Raw genomic sequence first — 20,255 nt, 5'->3', positions numbered from 1 at the left:
AAATTATCACGCGATCCAAATCAACTAAACCATGTCCGATCATCACGTGAGATGGAGTAGCTTCCAATGGGGAACATCAATATGTTGATCATATCTACTACATGATTCATGCTTGACCTGTCAGTCTCAGTGTTCCGAGGCCATATCTGCATATGCTAGGCTCGTCAAGTTTAACCCAAGTATTCTGCGTGTGCAAAACTGGCTTGCACCCGTTGTATGTGAACGTAGAGCTTATCACACCCGATCATCACGTGGTGTCTCGGCACGACAAACTGTAGCAATGGTGCATACTCGGGGAGAACACTTATACCTTGAAATTTAGTAAGGGATCATCTTATAATGCTACCGCCATACTAAGCAAAATAAGATGCATAAAAGATAAACATCATATGCAATCAATATATGTGACATGATACGACCATCATCATCTTGTGCTCATGATCTCCATCACCGAAGCATCGTCATGATCTCCATCGTCACCAGCGCGACACCTTGATCTTCATCGTAGCATCGTTGTCTTCTCGCCAACTATTGTTACTACGACTATCGCTACCGCTTAGTGATAAAGTAAAACAATTACATGGCGATTGCATTGCATACAATAAAGCGACAACCATATGGCTCCTGCCAGTTGTTGATAACTTTGTTACAAAACATGATCATCTCATACAACAATTTATATCACATCATGACTTGACCATATCACATCACAGCAAGCCCTGCAAAAACAAGTTAGACGTCCTCTACTTTGTTGTTGCAAGTTTTATTTTGCTGCTATGGGCTTCTAGCAAGAACTGTTCTTACCTACGCATCAAAACCACAACGATTTTTCGTCAAGTGTGTTGTTTTAACCTTCAACAAGGACCGGCCATAGTCAAACTCGATTCAACTAAAGTTGGAGAAACAGACACCCGCCAGCCATCTTTGTGCAAAAGCACGTCGGTAGAACTAGTCTCATGAACGCGATCATGTAATGTCGGTCCGGGCCGCTTCATCCAACAATACCGCCGAATCAAAGTAAGACGTTGGTGGTAAGCAGTATGACTATTATAGCCCACAACTCTTTGTGTTCTACTCGTGCATAAAACATCTACGCATAGACCTGGCTCGGATGCCACTGTTGGTGAACGCAGTAATTTCAAAAAAATTCCTACGATCACGCAAGATCTATCTAGGTGATGCATAGCAACGAGAGGGGAGAGTGTGTCCAAATACCCTCGTAGACCGAAAGCGGAAGCGTTTCAATAACGCGGTTGATGTAGTCGAACGTCTTCGCGGTCCAACCGATCCAAGTACCGAACATACGGCACCTCCGCGTTCAGCACACGTTCAGCTCGATGACGTCTAATACGTCCATTTTGCATCATGCTTTTATATCAATATTTATTGCATTATGGGATGTTATTACACATTATATCTCAGTAATTATGGCTATTCTCTCTTATTTTACAAGGTTTACCATGAAGAGGGGGAATGCCGGCAGCTGGAATTCTGGCTGGAAAAGGAGCAAATATTGGAAACCTATTCTGCACTGCTCCAAAAATCCTGAAACTCCACGAAAGTTATTTTTGGAATTAATAAGAATTATTGAGCGAAGAAACTACCAGAGGGGGCCCACACCCAGGCCAGGAGGGTGGGGGGCACGCCCACCCATACTGGGCACGCCCCCTGTCTCCTGGGCCCCCTGGTGGCCCTCTGGTGCCCATCTTCTGCTATATGAAGGCTTTTACCCTAGAAAAAATCAGAAGCAAGCTTACGGGACGAAACTTCGCCGCCACGAGGCGGAACCTTGGCGGAACCAATCTCGAGCTCCGGCAGAGCTGTTCTGCGGGGAAACTTCCCTCCGGGAGGGGGAAATCATCACCATCGTCATCACCAACGATCCTCTCATCGGGAGGGGGTCAATCTCCATCAACATCTTCACCAGCACCATCTCCTCTCAAAACCCTAGTTCATTTCTTGTATCCAATCTTGTATCAAAACCACAAATTGGTACATGTGGGTTGCTAGTAGTGTTGATTACTCCTTGTAGTTGATGCTAATTGGTTTACTTGGTGGAAGATCATATGTTCAGATCCTTAATGCATATTATTAATCCTCTGATTATGAACATGAATATGCTTTGTGAGTAGTTACCTTTGTTGTTGAGGACATGGGTGAAGTCTTGCTATTAGTAGTCATGTGAATTTGGTATTCGTTCGATATTCTGATGAGATGTATGTTGTCTCTCATCTAGTGGTGTTATGTGAACGTCGACTACATGACACTTCACCATTATTTGGGCCTAGAGGAAGGCATTGGGAAGTAATAAGTAGATGATGGGTTGCTAGAGTGACAGAAGCTTAGACCCTAGTTTATGAGTTGCTTCGTAAGGGGATGATTTGGATCCATATGTCTAATGTTGTGGTTAGGTTTACCTTAATACTTCTTTTGTAGTTGCGGATGCTTGCAATAGGGGTTAATCATAAGTGGGATGCTTGTCCAAGTAAGGGCAGTACCCAAGCATAGGTCCACCCACATATCAAATTATCAAAGTACCGAACGCGAGTCATATGAGCGTGATGAAAACTAGCTTGACGATAATTCCCATGTGTCCTCAGGAGCTCTTTTCTCATTATAAGAATTTTCCAGGCTTGTCCTTTGCTACAAAAGGATTGTGTCACCTTGCTGCACTTTATTTACTTTTATTGCATGTTACCCGTTACAAATTATCTTATCACAAAACTATCTGTTACCTACAATTTTAGTGCTTGCAGAGAAAACCTTTCTGAAAACCGCTCGTCATTCCCTTCTGCTCCTCGTTGGGTTCGACACTCTTACTTATCGAAAGGACTACGATAGATCCCCTATACTTGTGGGTCATCAAGACTCTTTTCGAGCGCCATTGCCGGGGAGTGAAGCGCCTTTGGTGAGTGGAACTTGGTAAGGAAACATTTATATAGTGTGCTGAAATTTTTTGTCACTTGTTACTATGGAAACTAATCCTTTGAGGGGCTTGTTCGGGGTATCTTCACCCCGACCAGAAGAGCAAAGAGTTGCTCCTCAACCTACTGAACCTACTGAAAATATTTACTTTGAGATTCCTTCGGGTATGATAGAGAAACTGCTAGTTAATCCCTTTGCAGGAGATGGAACATTGCATCCCCATTTACACCTTATCTTTGTGGATGAAGTTTGTGGATTATTTAAGCTTGCAGGTATTCCCGATGATGTTGTCAAAAGGAAGGTCTTCCCTTTATCTTTGAAGGGGGATGCATTGACATGGTATAGGCTATGTGATGATACGGGATCTTGGAATTATAAACGATTGAAGTTGGAATTTCACCAGAAGTCTTATCATATGCATCTTGTTCATCGTGATCATAATTACATATATAATTTCTGGCCTCGCGAAGTAGAAAGCATCGCTCAAGCTTGGGGGAGGCTTAAGTCAATGTTATATTCATGCCCCAATCATGAGCTCTCCAGAGAAATGATTATTCAAAACTTTTATGCTCGGCTTTCTCCCAGTGATCGCAACATGCTCGATACTTCCTGTGCTGGTTCTTATATGCTGAAGACTATTTAATTCAAGTGGGACTTATTGGAAAGAATTAAACGCAACTCTAAAGATTGGGGTTTCGACAATGGTAAGGAGTCAGGTATGACACCTAAGTTTGATTCTGTTAAATCTTTTATGGATACCGATGCTTTCCGTGGATTTAGCGCTAAGTATGGACTTGACTCTGAGATAGTAGCTGCTTTCTGTGAATCTTTTGCTACTCACGTTGATCTCCCTAAGGAGAAGTGGTTTAAATATAATCCTCCCATTGAAGTAAAAGTTGTTGCACCTATTATAGTTGAAGAAAAGATTGTCACTTATAGTGATCCTATTGTTCCTACTACTTATGTTGAGAAACCTCCTTTTCCTGTTAGGATAAAGGATCATGCTAAAACTTCGACTGTTGTTCATAAGAGTAATACTACGACTTATACACCTCCTGAGCAAATCAAAGTTGAACCTAGTATTGCTATGGTTAAAGATCTCTTGGATGATGATTTAGATGGGCATGTTATTTATTTCTGTGGTGAGACTGCTAATATTGTTAGACCAGATGCTAAGATACATAGACATGTTGTAGGCACGCCTGTTATTTCTGTTAAAATAGGAGATCATTGTTATCATGGTTTATGTGATATGGGTGCTAGTGCTAGTGCAATACCCTATGACTTATATAAAGAAATTATGCATGATATTGCACCCGCTGAATTGGAAGGTATTGATGTTACTATCAAGCTTGCCAATAGAGATACTATTTCACCAATTGGGATTGTTAGAGATGTTCAAGTCTTGTGTGGGAAGGTTAAATATCCTGCTGATTTTCTTGTTCTTAGTTCCCCACAAGATGTTTTTTTGTCCCATTATTTTTGGTAGACCTTTCTTGAATACTGTTAAAGCTAGGATTGATTGCGAAAATGATACTGTTACAATTGGCTTAGGGGATATGTCTCATGAGTTTAATTTGCTAAGTTTCATAGACAACCCCGTGATAAAGAATCACCTAGTAAGGATGAGATTATTGGTCTTGCTTCTATCGCCGTGCCTCCTACAGATCCGTTAGAACAATATTTGCTAGCTCATGAAAATAATATGTTTATGAATGAAAGAAGAGAAATAGATGAAGTGTTCCTTCAACAGGAACCTATTCTGAAACACAACCTACCCGTTGAAATTCTAGGGGATCTCCCTCCACCCAAGGGTGATCCCGTGTTTGAACTCAAACCATTACCTGATCTATCTATCTATCTATCTATCTATCTATCTATCTATACCTATACTAATTAGGCACTTCCTAAAAATTCTCACGTTAATTAGATTTTACGAGCCGTTAATTTGGTGGGCCCGAATTATTACGGTGTAGATTGATTCATAGAACTAAAAAAACTCACGTATCTCTCTCCTCTCTCCCAAAAGCCAACGCTCTTAATCTCTCACATCTATCTGAACGAAATAGAGTCCACAACAATCATGGGATAAGATTCAATCTAGATGGAAAAAAAACTGTCCACACACTTTGTAAGAAAAGGATTCAACTATGTAAAAAAAACTCTTTGCGTCATCGAGCGATGCTCTCCCTCCGCCGCCTCTCGCCTATTCTCCCTCGATCCCCCTCCAGTGCCGCCTCGCGTCTCCCTCTCTCTCTCTCTCCACGATCTATTCTTCTTCATTATCTCCCTCTCCCTAGATGGAAGACAAATCCATCCACAATCTCTTCCTCTCCATTATCATCCTTGCCCTCACAGGAGAACAAAATCGTAGGATGGATTCCATGTCCTCAAGGAGTTTTTCCTAATGTATTAGATCCATATTTTTTCACACTATTTATTTTGGATTTGTTTTCTTGCAGGTTTAGAGCGGAATCAATTTTTGCCGTCCCCAATGATTGGATCCTGAATCTCCTCATGTATAAATTTTGGATGCTTTATTGAGATCAGGTCGGAGCACACGAACTATGCCCATCTTTGCTGCTCAAGATTCTCCCAATCTCCGGCAAGTTTGTCTCTGGTCGGTTGTTGTCATTGCGCAGGTTAGCGAATCGTCCTCCCATCCAATATTTTTTAGCAATTATTTGTTCCGCTGGTTAGATGAAACATGTAGCTTACTTATTGCACGAAGAACTGACTTGATCATAGTGTTACTCTCTTTTTTTCGAATTAAATCCTTAATTTGGTAGCTGCTTCCCTAAATAAAGTCAATTGACAAGAGAGTAGCGCACGTACGTGCAAAGCTAGCTTCAGAAGCTAGCAGAGAGGCAGGTGGATAGATTCCGTATAAGTCACACACGTCCGAAGCTAGCTCACACACGTACAGTCGCCGCCTTGATGCGTGTATGACAGTACGTACAGACGAACAGGAAAATTTCGACTAGAAACACGCACGCACACGACACAGGAGCAGACAGCGAATTGACGGCCACAGGACCATGCGGGTCCTATTTGATTTCTTTCTATTGATCCCACTATCGATTACATATGAGGTGTTATTTACATGCATGTATATATATTACTAGGCTTGACTTAATACAAACCTGACAAACGCATCCATGTAGGATACACATGCATACACGGTGGACACGGGATTAACTCTAATACCCTAGAGAGTAAACAAGTACTAATCTTCAGAATTTTGTGTCCATAACGATTAATCTTTTTGTATTCCTTTAATTTGTTATATTCAAGTTCTACATTATTTCTTTTTTTGCAGTCTTAGGTTGAAAACAATGATCTGCGATATACTCGATGCGAATAATCATGCGAAGGATTCCTGGAATGGTAATTAGGCTTTAGCATGCCATTAACCCTGAAAGCAATGAAATATTTTTTCTAGCGATTTGTTATGCTGTTTTTTTCAATCACATTAGTAGAGTACGCAGTTCACATTGTTTACATACTACACGGCAACCAAGAGTTAATAAAAGTTTTGTACTCGGCTTGCGCCTCTAATAATCTCCGCAATTTTGTATTCCTTTCATATGTATTGAAGTTATGTTTTATTTATTTTTGGTTCAAAAGCAATGGCACCTGATATGCTTGATTCAGTTAGCAAGGAAATTGATTAAATAGGAAATTATGACTTATAGAAGTTATTATGAATTTATAGGCTTCTTTGTCTATCATAATGCATTGTATTTGCTTCATGGCAAGGTAATGAAAGATTGGTTAGCAAGATTTGGCCATTGGTCTACGAAGCTTCCGTTTACATGGTATCAAATTTTAGGTTACATCTTTGTGGAATTTCCATCCATTTGAAGCCGACAAGATACTGATATATTTTTTTCACATGATGAAATTTCACGATATAAAATGTTTTAAAAAATTGGGATAGCCAAACAAAGATGCGCATTTTGTAGCATTGAAGTTCTTTCGAGCAAAGATGCTAGATGATTTACTTATCTGGTAGAACTATATTTGTTGAAATTATGAATTCATATGGTCTCTCCATATTAACACTGCTTTACATACTAGATGTCGTTTACATCGGAAATACCGAACAAACATGCAACTCATGTGGTTCGTAGATTGAAGATGTTTTGGTCCGAATTGAGTGTGTATATTATAAGGGACTAAATGAGTCAATGTACCATGGTTGTTAATACTCCCTCCGTTTCTTTTTAGTCTGCATATAAGATTTGGTCAAAATCAAACTTTGTTAATTTTGACTAAGTTTATAGAAAAAAAATCAAGATTCACAACATGAAATCAATATTGTTAGATGCATCATGAAATTAATTTTCATACCATATAGCTTTAGTTTTGTAGATGTTGATATTATTTTCTACAAAGTTGGTCAAAATTTACAAACTTTGACTTTGACCAAATCTTATATGCAGGCTAAAAATAAACGGTGGGAGTAGTTAAGACTCCTGGAATATACACAGATAAAAAAAGAACCATCATGGTACTTTGGGCCCTGTTGTTATGGTAATATCAACCACTCTGATAAAGATAACATGTGTGTATTATATTAATGAGATGTAAGAATTGTTATTGGTATATCTATTTATTATATACAAAAGTTAATGTCAATGCATGTAGACTACTCGCCGTAAGGTGTAACCAGAATATATATTGATTTGAATATCCATGTAGACTACTCGCCGTAAGGTGTAACCAGAATATATATTGATTTGAATATCCATGTAGACTACTCGCCGTAAGGTGTAACCAGAATTTATATTGATTGATTTGAATATCCGTGAGACTGCTGCATTCCAAATTATGTGTAATAATTCTCTTTCAATTGTAGAAAGAAATATTTTTCTAGCACGTCCACCAATACTTATATACATGCAAAAACATGTTTAGCTCCCAAAACAATGCTCTATAAAAGAAGAACATTAGAAGAAATGGCTGAAATTACTTATGAATCTTAAAAAGGGAATTTCTTATCATTTTGTTTTACATTCCTTTTGTTACATTTTCTTATATGCTAATTTAACCTATAATGGACAGGGAAAGTTCTGTAAAATAGAAGCAACATTGAAGTTCATTAATACACCCGAAGTGTTGTACTACTTAGGACGCTGCAAACGCAACAAAAAAGTATAAAAATAATACAACAACTTATTATATCACATGCGTGAAAAAGAACCAGAGCGGAAATGTCTACAGCGCATTTAATAATATCTTATTATTTGGATAGTAATTCATCGTGTACTGGTCTATATATGCCATACTATTTGCATGCACAAACATAAGCTAGAGATACGTGATTTGGGTGCAACAATAATCTGCACCATGTTTTAGGCAGAGTAAAAAAATGATTAAGAAATCTACAATATTATGGATAGATATGGATGATTGTGACATCAATAGAGGACAAACAAATACAGAAAATATGTGCACAACAATTGGTAGATGCCAATACCTCAAGTATAGTTACCAAGATTATTGTGTATAGGATGCTCTATATTGTTCACTATCTACCATACGCCACATTATATAATTATTCTTTTGTGTTAATTAACAAAAACATGTTTTCATATAAGCATGTTGCTGACAATAAGATAATTGTGCAGGACACCAAAAGACTAGGACGGGAACACATGTTGCATTTTATTATGATGAAGAATTGGGAATAAGGGCATTCAGGATAGAGATGTGGTAGCATTGATATAATACCAGAAAACAATGCTGATGTTGAGCATTCAGAAATCAGAAGAACTAAGATTATTCGAAGATCAACATAAGTACGAGCACAAGCAAATTCAGGAAATGAACAGGATAAGTATGTAAGCTTTGTTGGTGTATTTTCCTGTCCTTTCATAATATAAGTATCAGGCCTCGATAATTGCTATAGACATTTCTATACCACTATATAGTGTATGAGTTTTGAACGGGTCCAGAGCATCAATCCTGACCGTTGGTATTCTCAATCTAACGATTGAAAGCAATGGGATTCGCATGAACAGTACCCATCAACTGCTTACAGTATATTCTAGAACCATCACGTTATAAAGAGGTGCCTGCTGCTTAGGCCATGCTGCGGTCAGAGGACGTGCTTGATGGCTTGAGATGGGTCTAGAAACAGAACCAAAGAGAGAAGAAATCTAAATTAAACAGTTAATGAATTTGGATCCCGCTGGTTATTTTCATTTGTTTTTTACAACTCTGTCACCAATCAATAGAAATTACACTCTTCTAACATATATCTTTACAACAATAATATTCGTTGTTGCATTCATGCATAGTGTATTATTCCGTATTTCCTTGTTTTGCAGCGTACCCTAATGCTTTTTCCTTTCATCAAAAACACTTACTTTGACGTGCATCGCACGTGCATACATACTAGTTTAAGTTAGTGACTAATACATTCTTTTTATTGTTTTCCAGTAGTAAGTAAAAAAGGTCACCTACTTTGAAAACTTCAAAGCAAGCTCTAATTGCTGATGAAGTCATTGTAAACCAACATAAAAAAATTGAGACAGGGAGCACAGGTCGTGTTATGCATCTTGATGAAGAATCAAAAATTGAGGGATGACAGGAAGCGAATGAATCAAAATTCATGGAATCAAGAACAATGACGAAGCAGACCGCAAATCAAAGACTAGAAGGTTCTCAAAGTCATAAAGATTCCAAACTGAGGACATTGTGTAATGGGGTTGATAAACAATCGGCGACCTGAGACATTCCAAAACATGGTGCATCAAGGACTAAAAAACAAGTAGCGCATTGATAAATATTTAGTGACATTTAGGATTTTTAAAAAATGTACATGCACATCAGATTTGTACCAAATGTACATGCACATCAGTTTTTTATTAACAAAATGCCAATTAATCTGCAGTAGATGTTTGGGTTATATCTAAATGTCTAAAACAATTAAATATTGATCGCCCCTATTGCTCACTAGCCATGGTCAACATGCGTCAAACTTAGTGGAACAAATCAAAACAACAAGATCTAACTATTACAACAATACCAGGAATTAAGCATATACCCCTTAATCTACCTAGATTATATAATGACATCGAAATATAATATAGTAATATATCAGGTGACCAAACATTCCAAATGTGAAAATAAAACAAATACACAGGAAAAGTTTGCTATCTAAGTAAACCAAGTTCCCATCTTGCGATACTAGAATCTAATGGTAGTCATCTAACATCATTAGAGCAGAAACACAGGAAGCTATATCGAAAGAAAGAGATATTCCATCTGACATTCTTAATATGCTAGCCCGTGTGAATGCACGGGTTCGCGACTAGTAATCTTAAGTATGCTTATCTTGATGAAAAGAAAATATATCATGTTATTATTAGTGCTAATCTTTCAGAACAAGAAGAAGAAAGATTATTGAAAACTCTAAAGAAGCACCGTGCAGCTATTGGATATACTCTGGATGATCTCAAGGGCATTAGTCCCATGTTATGCCAACACAAAATTAATTTGGAGGACGATGCCAAACCAGTTAGAGATCCTCAACGACGATTGAATCCTAAGATGAAAGAAGTGGTAAGAAAGGAGATACTAAAGCTCCTTGAGGCAGGTATAATTTATCCTGTTGCTGATAGTGATTGGGTAAGTCCTATCCATTGTGTTCCTAAAAAGGGAGGTATTACTGTCGTTCCTAATGATAAAGATGAATTGATCCCGCAAAGAATTATTACAGGTTATAGGATGGTAATTGATTTCCGTAAATTAAATAAAGCTACTAAGAAAGATCATTACCCTTTACCTTTTATTGATCAAATGCTAGAAAGACTATCCAAACACACACATTTCTGCTTTCTAGATGGTTATTCTGGTTTCTCTCAGATACCTGTGTCAGCGAAGGATCAATCAAAAAATACTTTTACTTGCCCTTTCGGTACTTTTGCTTATAGACGTATGCCTTTTGGTTTATGTAATGCACCTGCTACCTTTCAAAAGATGCATGATGGCTATATTCTCTGACTTTTGTGAAAAGATTTGTGAGGTATTCATGGATAATTTCTCCGTTTATGGATCCTCTTTTGATGATTGCTTGAGCAACCTTGATCGGGTTTTGCAGAGATGTGAAGACACTAGTATCGTCTTGAATTGGGAAAAGTGCCACTTTATGGTTAATGAAGGCATTGTTTTGGGGCATAAGATTTCTGAGAGAGGTATTGAAGTTGATAAAGCTAAAGTTGATGCTATTGAAAAGATGCCATGTCCCAAGGACATAAAAGGTATAAGAAGTTTCCTTGGTCATGCCAGTTTTTATAGGAGGTTCATTAAGGACTTCTCCAAAATCTCTAGGCCTCTGACTAATTTATTGCAAAAAGATATTCCTTTTGTCTTTAATGATGATTGTGTAGAAGAATTTGAAATACTTAAGAAAGCTTTGATCACTTCACCTATTGTTCAGCCACCTGATTGGAATTTACCCTTTAAAATTATGTGTGATGCTAGTGATTATGTTGTAGGTGTTGTTCTAGGGCAAAGTGTTGATAAGAAATTGAATGTTATCCAGTATGCTAGTAAAACTCTTGATACTGCCCAGAGAAATTATACTACTACTGATAAAGAATTCTTAGAAGTTGTGTTTGCATGTGATAAGTTTAGACCTTACATTGTTGATTCCAAAGTTACTATTCACACTGATCATGCTGCTATTAAATATCTTATGGAAAATAAAGAAGCTAAACCCAAGCTCATTAGATGGGTTCTCTTGCTTGAAGAATTTGATTTGCATATTATTGATAGAAAGGGAGCTGAGAACCCCATTGCAGACAACTTGTCTAGGTTAGAGAATGTTCTTGATGACCCACTGCCTATTGATGATAGCTTTCCTGATGAACAATTAGCGGTCATTAATGCTTCTCGTACTGCTCCTTGGTATGCTGATTATGCTAATTACATTGTTGCTAAATTTATACCACCTAGTTTCACATACCAGCAAAAGAGAAAGTTCTTTTATGATTTAAGACATTACTTCTGGGATGACCCACACCTTTATAAAGAAGGAGTAGATGGTGTTATTAGACGTTGTGTACCTGAGCATGAACAGGAACAGATCCTACGCAAGTGTCACTCTGAATCATATGGAGGACACCACGCTGGAGATAGAACTGCACATAAGGTATTGCAATCTGGTTTTTATTGGCCTACTCTCTTCAAAGATGCTCGTAAGTTTGTCTTATCTTGTGATGAATGTCATAGAATTGGTAATATTAGTAGACGTCAAGAAATGCCTATGAATTATTCTCTTGTTATTGAACCATTTGATGTTTGGGGCTTTGATTATATGGGACCTTTTCCTACCTCTAATGATTACACACATATTTTAGTTGTTGTTGATTACGTTACTAAGTGGGTAGAAGCTATTCCAACAAGTAGTGCTGATCATAACACTTCTATTAAAATGCTTAAAGAAGTTATTTTTCTGAGGTTTGGAGTCCCTAGATATCTTATGACTGATGGTGGTGCACATTTTATTCATGGTGCTTTCTGTAAGATGCTTGCTAAGTATGATGTTAATCATAGAATCGCATCTCCTTATCACCCACAGCCTAGTGGTCAAGTAGAGTTGAGCAATAGAGAGCTCCAATTAATTTTGCAAAAGACTGTTAATAGATCTAGAAAGAATTGTTCCAAGAAACTTGATGATGCATTATGGGCCTATAGAACTGCATATAAAAATCCTATGGGTATGTCTCTGTATAAGATGGTTTATGGAAAAGCATGTCACTTACCTCTTGAACTTGAACATAAAGCATATTGGGCTATTAAAGAGCTCAACTATGACTTCAAACTTGCCGGTGAGAAGAGGTTATTTGATATTAGCTCACTTGATGAATGGAGAACCCAAGCCTATGAGAATGCCAAGCTATTCAAAGAAAAAGTCAAACGATGGCATGACAAAAGGATACAAAAGCAAGAATTTAACGTAGGTGATTATGTGTTATTATTCAACTCTCATTTAAGATTTTTTGCAGGAAAACTTCTTTCTAAATGGGAAGGTCCTTACGTTATCGAGGAGGTCTATCGTTCCGATGCCATAAAAATCAACAACTTTGAAGGCACAAGTCCGAGGGTGGTGAACGGTCAAAGAATTAAACATTATATTTTAGGTAACCCTATCAATGTTAAAACTAATATTATTGAGACCGTAACCCCGGAGGAATACATAAGGGACACTTTCCAGAACGTTCCAGACTTCGAAAAAGAATAGGTATGTGGTACGGTAAGTAAACCGACTCCAAAACAATTCCAATGGCAATTTTTATCTGTTTTGGAATATTTAAGAATTTTAGGAAGAAAGAAGTAATCCGGGAAGGACACGAGGCCTCCACGAGGGTGGAGGGAGCGCCCACCCTTCTTGGGCGCGCCCCCCTGTCTCGTGGCCACCTCGTGTGCCTCCCGGACTCCGTTTTCTTGCGCGTTACGTATTTTGGTCGGTAAAAATTCATTATAATCTCCCGAAGGCTCTGACCACCGTATCACGCAAATATCCTCTGTTTTCATTTCGAGCTGTTTTTCTGACAGATCTAGAGCATCATGACGTCTCCAAGCGCTCCCAAGGACAAGTTTTTCGAAAGGTTTATCAACCCCTATCTCGCGGAGGTGCTGCAACACCCTCAAACCATTGAGATGCGTGAGGGGGTGCTGCATATCCGCGATGTGGAGGGACCAAGGCGTACTGGAAGCGTGGATACAAAGCTCGAAGCCGTGGAGCAACAAGTTTTCAAGTGCCAAGGGATGGTGGAGAGTGGAGTTCACCAACAACCACAAGCTAGATGCCAAGGTCATTGGGGAGACCATCTTCAAGCTTCAAGAGAAAATCGAGCACCTCCAAGCCCAGATCTATGACCTGCAAAACCAAAACTGTGAGTATGAATATAGATTCAAGAGGATGAGTTTGGTTGCATATTTGAGGATCCCGGAGACTCGATCATCCTTCTATGATGGTGAGCCTATGCCTTGGAAGATGGACGACAAGCCTACATCATCAACAACTCCTACTTCACCCCCTTCGAGGACATAATTACATGGGTATGGGCACTCCCCTTGGCAACTGCCAAGCTTGGGGGAGGTGCCCCGGTATCGTATCACCATCACACTCCTATCTTTACCGTTTTATTTAGTTCGATCCTTTTAGTAGTATCTTGATCTAGTAGATTGAAGTTTTAGTATCAAGTAGTTTTGAGTTTTGCTTTGTGATCTCTTTATGTAATCGAGTCCGTGAGCTATCTATAATAAAGATTAGTGTTCAATCAAGGGCTTTGCTATCTTGCTATGATCTTGAGGAAGTAGAAAGAATAAAAGAGTTCATATTGATCTTATGGATAGTAATGACTTCACACATAGAAAGTATGAGGCATAAAAGTTGTTGAGAATTGACAAACGTAGTTTTGGTCATCGTTGCAATTAATAGGAAGTAATAAGGAAGGAGAGGTTTTCACATACAAATATACTATCTTGGACATCTTTTATGATTGTGAGCACTCATTAAGTATGACATGCTAAAAGAGGCGATGTTGGACAAGGAAGACAACATAATGGTTTATGTTTTCTCACATATCAGTTAAAGTGTATTGTCATTGATCTTCCGAACATGTTGAGCTTGCCTTTCCCCCTCATGCTAGCCAAATTCCTTGCACCAAGTAGAGATACTACTTGTGCTTCCAAATATCCTTAAACCTAGTTTTTGCCATGAGAGTCCACCATACCTACCTATGGATTGAGTAAGATCCTTCAAGTAAGTTGTCATGTTGCAGGCAATAAAAATTGCTCTCTAAATATGTATGACTTATTAGTGCAGAGAAAATAAGCTTTATACGATCTGTTATGGAATCAATAAAAGTGATGGACTGGATAATAAAGGTCCATATACAAGTGGCAATATAAAGTGACGTTCTTTTGCATTAAGATTTTATACATCCAACCCTAAAAGCACATGACAACCTCTGCTTCACTCTGCGAAGGGCCTATCTTTTACTTTATGTTTTTACTTTATGCTTGAGTCAAGGTGATCTTCACCTTTTCCTTTTTTCTATTTTATCCTTTGGCAAGCTCCTCGTGTTTGAAAGATCTTGATATATATATCCAATTGGATGTAAGTTAGCATGAATTATTATTGTTGACATCACCCAAAGGTGAATACGTTGGGAGGCAACACAATAAGCCCCTATCTTTCTCAGTGTCTGGCTGAAACTCCATAACCACAAGTATTGCGTGAGTGTTATCAATTGTAGAAGACTATATGATAGTTGAGTATGTGGACTTGCTGAAAAGCTCTATTCTTGACTCTTTCTGATGTTATGCTAAATTGCAATCGCTTCAATGACTAAGATTATAGTTTGTTAGTTCCCAATGAAGTTTCTGAACCATACTTGACATTGTGAATTGATCGTTACTTGATCATAAGCAAGCATATGACAAAATCTATTTATGTTGCTGTTATAAGAATAATCATGATGCCCTCATGTCCGTATTTTATTTTTATCGACACCTCTATCTCTACACATGTGGACATGTTTTTCGATTTTGGTTTCCGCTTGAGGACAAGCGAGGTCTAAGCTTGGGGGAGTTGATACGTCCATTTTGCATCATGCTTTTATATCAATATTTATTGCATAATGGGCTGTTATTACACATTATATCTTAATACTTATGGCTATTCTCTCTTATTTTACAAGGTTTACCATGAAGAGGGGGAATGCTGGCAGCTGGAATTCTGGCTGGAAAAGGAGCAAATATTGGAAACATATTCTGCACTGCTCCAAAAATCCTGAAACTCCATGGAAGTTATTTTTGGAATTAATAAGAATTATTGAGCGAAGAAACTACCAGAGGGGGCCCACACCCAGGCCAGGAGGGTGGGGGCGCGCCCACCCCTACTGGGCACGCCCCCTGTCTCCTGGGCCCCCTGGTGGCCCTCCGGTGCCCATCTTCTGCTATATGAAGGCTTTTACCCTGGAAAAAATCAGAAGCAAGCTTACAGGATGAAACTCCACCGCCACGAGGTGAAACCTTGGCAGAACCAATCTAGAGCTCCGGCAGAGCTGTTCTGCCGGGGAAACTTCCCTCCGGGAGGGGGAAATCATCACCATCGTCATCACCAACGATCCTCTCATCGGGAGGGGGTCAATCTCCATCAACATCTTCACCAGCACCATCTCCTCTCAAAACCCTAGTTCATCTCTTGTATCCAATCTTGTATCAAAACCACAAATTGGTACCTGTGGGTTGCTCGTAGTGTTGATTACTCCTTGTAGTTGGTGCTAATTGGTTTACTTGGTGGAAGATCATATGTTCAAATCCTTAATGCATATTATTACTCCTCTGATTATGAACATGAATATGCTTTGTGAGTAGTTACGTTTGTCGTGGTTCTAAGCCTGACAGTAGAGTGGGGGGTAGGTATGGAGAGGCAAGGTCCTAGCTATGGAGAGGTTGTAAACACAAGGGATGTACGAGTTCAGGCCCTTCTCGGAGAAGTAATAGCCCTACGTCTCGGAGCCCGGAGGCGGTCGAGTGGATTATGAGTATATGAGTTACAAGGTGCCGAACCCTTCTGCCTGTGGAGGGGGGTGGCTTATATAGAGTGCGCCAGGACCCCAGCCAGCCCACGTAGGAGAGGGTTTAAGGTGAGTTAAGTCTGGGGCGTTACTGGTAACGCCCCACATAAAGTGTCTTTACTATCATAAAGCCTACTTAATTACAGGCCGTTGCAGTGCAGAGTGCCTCTTGACCTTCTGGTGGTCGAGTGAGTCTTCGTGGTCGAGTCCTTCAAGTCAGTCGAGTGAGTCCCTCGTTGGTCGACTGGAAGGCGACCTCTTCTAAGGGTGTCCTTGGGTAAGGTACTTAGATCAGGTCCATGACCCTACCCTAGGTACATGACCCCATCATTAGCCCCCGAATGGATTGAGGCTTCGAGTGAGGAAGGAGTTGATGTCGTTTCCGATTAACCTTTGCCACTGGTCGTGCGTTGTTCTGGACCAAAGAATCTCTTCGTCGATAGTGAGCAACTTGTCTTCAGTCGACTCGATCCATTCTCTTCTTTCGTCGAGTGATCTTTCGGGCTTCGACGATCCCCGAGCGACGGATCGCGGGAAACCCCGCGTCTGACAGACTGATCTGCTGTTCGCGGATTCCGCGGGATGCGAAATTTGGGGACGCGCGCGAAGCGGAGCGGACCGCGGCGTTCGGATGGGACGGGACATAGACGCCTCGATCTCCGCGCCGCTTTCTTCGCCACGTATCCCGTCTGCATAACTGTTCCTGGATATGATTAGATCGACCGGGCCCACCTGTCATCCACTCGGAAGGGACCTTATAAATGCGCCCGGCGAGGATTTCTGTACTGTGCCTCAGCATTCTCTCTCTCTCTGCTCCCTTCATCCCCGTCCAGCGTGCTCGCTCTCGCCCCCGCACAACTTCCCTTCGCGCATCTCGCCGGCAACCATGGCCAAGGAGAAGACGGCGGCGCTGGAACGTGCGAAGAAGGCGTCGGCGTCGGAGAAGGCGAAGGGGAGATCTACCAGCCGCGGAGGGTCCTCGTCCAGATCCCGCCTGCCGAAGGGCTGGGTCCAAGGAGACTGGATCCAGTCGACCATCACAGAGAAAGACCTCCTCGACATGGCCAACGAGGGCTTGATCCCTCATGGAGCTGCGAGGCTTCCGGGGAAGGAGTGGCAGCCCCAGCCAGAAGAGGGTGAGTGTGTGCTCTTGGCCACCCATGTTGATCGTGGATTTTCCTTGCCGCCGAGTATTTTCTTCCGTGGCTTCTTGAATTTCTTTGGAGCGCAGCTCCACCACTTTACCCCAAACTCTATCGCCTATCTTGCCGCGTTCGTGTCCATGTGTGAGGGTTTCCTGGGCTGTCGACCGCACTGGGGTTTGTTCAAGCATATATTCACGTGTCGCTCTCAGACCGTGAAGAAGGCGAGCCCAGGTGATGAGAGAACCCGAGTCGTCCAAATGTGTGGGGGTCTGGGGATCCAGGTGAGGAATAAGAGCACCTTCCCGCCCATGACCTTTCCCGAGTCAGTCAGAGGCTGGCAGTCGACCTGGTTCTACTGCCAGGACCAGTCGACGCCGGGGCAGTCGAGTGGACTCCCTCAGTTTACCATGGACCGAGTGAACAAGCCCTCCTCTCTGAAGTTGATTCCGGAGGAGAAAGCTGACGTGAAGATGTTGATGGAGCGCGTGGTGCAGTTGGTTCGGGAGGGAGTGACGGGCATGGATCTCCTGGAGGTCTTCCTCAGGCGTCGCATCCAGCCCCTTCAGTTCCGGAGCCACTGCATGTGGTTGTACTGTGGGACTGAAGACGAGACTCGAGTCCATCCAGAAGCAGTCGACGATGTCACTCTGGAAAGATGGATGGTAGCCGTTACCGGAAACAAGGACAACCCACGCGGAGCCAGAAGGATTCCTCCACTCGACCACAACAGCGATCCAAACAAGGTACACTTGCTCTGCTCTCCACTGCGTTCTTGTCGCATTCATTTCTGTTTATCCTGCCGACTGGTCGACTGATCCTTGTCTTGATATCTGCTAGGCCCTCACCGAGCTGTACTCGATGCCCAATGGGGCACAAGCTCCGACTGAGGAGGGTGAGGCGAGTGGGGGCGAGAGCCAGGAAGAGGAGGAATGGGACTCGGACGTTGCCGAGGATGATGATGACGATGATGATGATGACGGTGATGAAGATGACGTTGAAGACGAGGAGGAAGAGGAGGAGGAGGTCGTACCACCGCGCTCAGAAAGGCGGTCGAAGCTTGTCCACGACCCTTCGACTGAACGTGGCAAGGGGGTTGCGACCGTTGCTCAGTCGACCAAGCGCCCTCGGACCACCTCTCCGGTGCCGACTGAAAAGGCGCCGAAGCAGCCCAGGGCGGCCTCGTCGAAGCCGATCAAGCTCCTGCCGAAGATGAAGGTGTCCATCCCCACCATTTCAGGGTAATCGTGCTGCTTAAGTCTTCTTATTTTGTGTGAACTTTGTCTCTGGTCGACGCTGAAGTTAGTCGACTGATCCTTTGGAGTTGCAGTGCTGCTACTTCTGAAACCTCGGCCCGGGCTGATGACCACGAGATGGAGGACGCAGCAACTTCGAAACCAGGTACTGTATTCTTAACGCCGTTCTTAGTCGACTGACTCGCGATCTCTGATCCTGATTCTTCTCCGTAGCTCCACCCAATGCTGTTATCAATCTCCCTGATGATGATGAGGATGAAGAACCGCTGAAGCGCAGGAGGAGTCGGAAAGCGTCCGCCAGTAAGGTGCCTCAGGATGTGACGGCGCCTGAGATTCTGACTGCGGAGGAAGAGAACACCACTCGACACACGGTGTCCTTCGCAGATCCATTGACGAGTGCTCAGCAGCCCTCCCTCTTCACGACGCACCACGTCCCAGAGGACCAAGCTGGCGCGGCGAAGGAGGCGATACGCCAGGCGGGAATCATGATGGAGCAGTTGAAGACCATCCGGGATGCGAGCCAGGCAGCTTATGACGCCAGTTCTGCCCTCCAAAGCAATGTTCAGGTCAGTCGACCACCGTTTGTTCTGTTGGATATGCTACCAAAAACTTTTCCTTTCCGGAATTTATAGTAGTCACCCACTGGGTGTTGTCGATTAAACTCCGTGTTAGCGGGGGCACGCTGAGTGCACCCGCTGGGTGTAGTCCCCAAGGCTAAGGTCGACTGCTGGCAGTCGGCCTTAGGCTTTATGATGTCAATTTTCTGTCAGTCGACTATGTCGACTGGATTTCACAAACCGGTGGGGGCACGCTGAGTGCACCCACTGGGTGTAGTCCCCGAGACTGTGGTCGACTGCTTGCAGTTGATCACAGTCTTAGAGAATACATCTCTCTTTTTTTTGAGGTCGACTGGTCGACTTTGTCTTCAACAGGATTAGTGGGGGCACGCTGAGTGCACCCACTGGGTGTAGTCCCCGAGACTACGGTCGAATGCTTGTATTCGGCTGTAGTCTTAGAAACGTGTGTTTTTCCTTTTTCACTCGGAAGTGAATTATATTTGACATTTAGTCGATTGGTTCTTCGCAGAACTCTTGTGATCTTGTGGCTCGCTACTCTGAGCTGGAAAACAAGCACACTCAACTCGAGCTGAGCTTGAAGCTGGTTCAGGAGAAGCTGACGAAGGCAAAGGAGGAGACCGAAGGTATGTTTGGTGAGACCCTGACGACTGCTTTTCCCCTTGCTTGTTTCAAAATCTGATCTTGCTGTAACTTGCAGGTAAGGTAAGGGAGGCCCAACAGAAGAAAGACCTCGAACTAGCTGAGAAGATC

At 41.8% G+C, this 20,255-nt stretch overlaps 1 long non-coding RNA gene across 1 annotated transcript; it reads left to right on the top strand.

The window, feature by feature from the left end:
• Nucleotides 1-5,086: 5,086 nt before the first annotated feature.
• LOC123161134 (uncharacterized) lies at nt 5,087-10,350 on the top strand. The gene is made up of 5 exons (XR_006480562.1): nt 5,087-5,295; nt 5,388-5,567; nt 6,245-6,312; nt 7,371-7,461; nt 8,559-10,350. It is a non-coding gene; the product is annotated as an uncharacterized lncRNA (long non-coding RNA).
• The last annotated feature ends 9,905 nt before the right edge of the window (nt 10,351-20,255 follow it).

Source organism: Triticum aestivum, chromosome 7B (genome assembly GCF_018294505.1).
Source record: "Triticum aestivum cultivar Chinese Spring chromosome 7B, IWGSC CS RefSeq v2.1, whole genome shotgun sequence".
Taxonomy (NCBI): Eukaryota; Viridiplantae; Streptophyta; class Magnoliopsida; order Poales; family Poaceae; genus Triticum; species Triticum aestivum.
The sequence above is the reverse complement of the archived record's forward strand: the minus strand, read 5'-3'. Positions and strand labels throughout refer to the sequence as shown.